This window comes from Somniosus microcephalus, unplaced genomic scaffold (assembly GCF_052327205.1).
Source record: "Somniosus microcephalus isolate GS21.2 unplaced genomic scaffold, FLI_Smic_1.0 scaffold4, whole genome shotgun sequence".
Taxonomy (NCBI): domain Eukaryota; kingdom Metazoa; phylum Chordata; class Chondrichthyes; order Squaliformes; family Somniosidae; genus Somniosus; species Somniosus microcephalus.
The window spans coordinates 1,427,895-1,431,513 of record NW_028225191.1 but is presented as its reverse complement, the minus strand read 5'-3'; positions in this window follow the sequence as shown (position 1 = coordinate 1,431,513).

The window sequence follows — 3,619 nt, the reverse complement described above, 5'->3', positions numbered from 1 at the left end:
GGTCCATAGCCCGCTGAAACAAAGCTGGTGCTGACATTATACCAAAGGATAGGCAGCAGTACCTGTAGAGGCCCTTGTGGGTGGTGATGGTGAGGTACTTCTGTGAGTCCTCTTCTACATGCATCTGCAAGTAGGTTTGTCATAGATCAATCTTGCTAAACTTCTGACCGCCTGCTAGACCCGCGAAAAGATCTTCAGTGATGGGGAGGGGGTACTGTTCAGCTGAGAGCACAGGATTCACTGTTACTTTGAAATCTCCACATAAGCGAACCGCGCCGTCACTCTTCATCACTGGTACCACGGGCGTGGCCCACTCACTGTGCGAAACTGGCACCAGGACCCCTATCTTGACCAGACGCTCCAGGTCAGCCTCCAACTTTAGTCTGAGGGCGTAGGGAATGCTCCTGGCCTTCAGGAATCATGGCTGGCTGTCAGGCTTCACCTTGAGTTTGACCGTAATCCCCTTCATACTCCCCAATTCTCCGTCAAAGACAGCCGTATGCTTTGTCAACACTGCCGCTAGCCCCGCCTCTTCGACTGACACCGCATTCACTTTTTCCCAATCCAGATGGATTTTCTCCAAACATGGCCTGCCCATCAGGGATGGATAGTCACCCTTGACCACGTAAACTGGCAGCATCACGGTTTGTCCATTAAACTCCACCTTGACCTCCGGCTTACCCAGCATTGGGACTGTTTCCCCAGTGTAGGTCTTTAAGATGAGCTTGGCCGGCGTCAGTGATAGATGGTTCAGTTTTTCTTTGAATAGCTTCTCTGAAATCAAGGAGACAGCGGCCCCCGTATCCAGCTCCATTTTGACCGGTATTCCCTCTAGTAGTGGAGTGACTGTATAGCCTGATGAGCCTCCATTCACCGTTAACACATGGAGATTCAGCTCCCCATCAGAGTCTGTGTCACTGTCTTCCTGTACTTGTTTCACCATGTGTAGGTTTTTCTTTTTAGAACGCCAGTTGGATGTGCTTCCTTGTTTGTTTTTGTGTGTCTCTGTGTAGGATTGTTTGCTTTGCCCTTTACACACACGTTCAATGTGTCCTTTCTTTTCACATTTCCGACAGGTCAGGTCTTTACACCAGCATTCAGATGGCTGATGACCTGACCTTCCACATCTGTAACACTCTCTGGCGCCACTTGCATGCTTATCCGGTGTAGCTGCTACCCTGTGCACTCTTGTTGCAGCCCCCAACAGCTGTGCATCTTTAGCTGCTAACTCCATAGACACAGCGAGCTCCACTGCTGACTTAAGCATCAGTTTGTCAGTCGTGAGTAAGCGCTTCTGTGTTGCTTCACATCTTAATCCACACACAAACCTATCACGGACAGTGTCATTTAGAGTTTCACCAAACTCACAATGCTCAGTTAGCTTCTTTAGCACTGCAACATATTCGGCTATGGACTCACCCTCCCCTTGGTTTCGTTTGTGAAACCTGAACCTCTCGGCAATCAGCAGCGGCTTGGGTGCGAAATGTGTTTCCAAAACTTCCACAGTCTGATCATATGTCTTAGCGCCGGGCTTATCCGGGTGCATCAAACTCCGTAACAAGCCAAATGTTTTTGCTCTGATCACACTAAGGAACGTTGCCACTTTCACGTCATCTTTAATGCCATTTGCAGTCACGAAAAATCCAAAACGCTCTGTATAAGCACTCCATTGCTCCGCTGTTTCATTAAATGGTCCAAACGCACAGCCATTTAAAAAAAAAATTATTTTACGGTCCTTTTCCTCCACTTCGTTTCACTGTATCATTACTCTCCCCCTTCTTATTTGTGTAACACACGAACCGCCACCTTTACGAGGCGATTGCATCAGCACTAAACTGCGGGCGTGCCATTAAGAAAAGACAGGAACTTCTTACTTTAAACATCGCCGATTCCAGTGCAAAGTGATGCACAAGTCCGTCGTCCTCGTCGCCAGTTTTGTTGTGTCTCAAGGCGTTTTATACCCTTATCTATATAACAATTAAGAAGGACTCCGGGGTGGAGAGTTTAGTTAACCGCCATTTTATTTAAAATGTGCTTCTTCACTCAATGCACTACATTTCCCATAGTGCATTGCAAATCACCACTACGGTATCCCATGTGGGACAATTCTAATACACATTCAAAATACACAACAGTTAGCAAGGCCATAAAAAAAGCAAACCAAACACTAGGGTTTATTTCTAGAGGGATAGAATTGAAAAGTAGGGAAGTTATGCTAAACCTGTATTGAACCTTGGTTAGACCACACTTAGAGTACTGCGTACAGTTCTGGTCGCCATATTATAACAAGGATATAGAGGCACTGGAGAGGGTGCAGAGAATATTTACAAGGATGATACCAGAAATGCGAGGGTATACATATCAGGAAAGGATGAACAGGCTGGGTCTCTTTTCTCTTGAAAATAGAAGGCTGTGGGGTGACCTAATAGAAGTGGATAATGAAAGAATGTTCCCACTTGTGGGGAAGAGCATAACTAGAGGCCATCAATATAAGATAGTCACCAAGAAATCCAATAGGGAATTCAGAAGGAACTTCTTTACCCAGAGAGTGGTGAGAATGTGGAACTCGCTGCCACAGGGAGTGGTTGAAGCGAATAGTATCGATGCATTTAAGGGGATTACAACAGAAAATGCTGGAAATACTCAGCAGGCCAGTGCAGCATCCGTGGAGAGAGAAACAGAGTTAACGTTTCAGATCTGGGACCCTTGATCAGTTCTGATGTTATTTCAGATTTCCAGCATCCACAGTATTTTGTTATTGAATTTAAGGGGAGGCTGGACAAGCATATGAGGGAGAATGGAATAGAGGGTTATGCTGATAGATTTAGATGAGGAATGACGGGAGGAGGCTCGAGTGGAGCTTGGACTGGTTGGGCCGAATGGCCTGTTTCTGTGCCGTATGTCCTATGTAATCCAATGTAACATAGTAAAAACGTCCCAATCAGTTCACAGGAGCACCATCAGACCAAATTTAACACTGACTCATATAAGAGATATTAGGACAGGTGACCAAAAGCTTGGTGAAAGAGGTAGGGGTTGGGAACCTGTGCAGGGAGACAGAGGAAAGGGAAGCAAGGATAGAAGCAAAAGACAGGAAGGAGAAAAGCAAAAGTGGAAGTCAGAGAAATCAAGGGTGTAAATCAAACAGAGCCACAGTAAATAATAATTCTAAAAGGACTAAGAGTGTTAAAAAATCAAGCCTGAAGGCTTTGTGTCTTAATGGGAGGAGCATTCGTAATAAGGTGGATGAATTAGCTGCACAAATAGATGTAAACGGATATGATATAATTGGGATTACGGAGACATGGCTCCAGGATGACCAAGTCTGGGAATTCAACATCCAGGGGTATTCAATAATCAGGAAGGCGTTGCTGGTTAAAGAGGAGATTAACACAATAGTAAGGAAGGATATTAGCTCTGATGATGTGGAATCTGTATGGGCAGAGCTGAGAAATACCAAGGGGCAGAAAACGTTCGTGGGAGTTGTATACAGACCCCCAAACAGTAATGCTGAGGTTGGGGATGGTATTAAACGGGAAATTAGAGATGCGTGCAATAAGGGCACAGCAGTTATCATGGGTGACTTTAATCTACATATAGTTTGGGCTAACCAAATTAG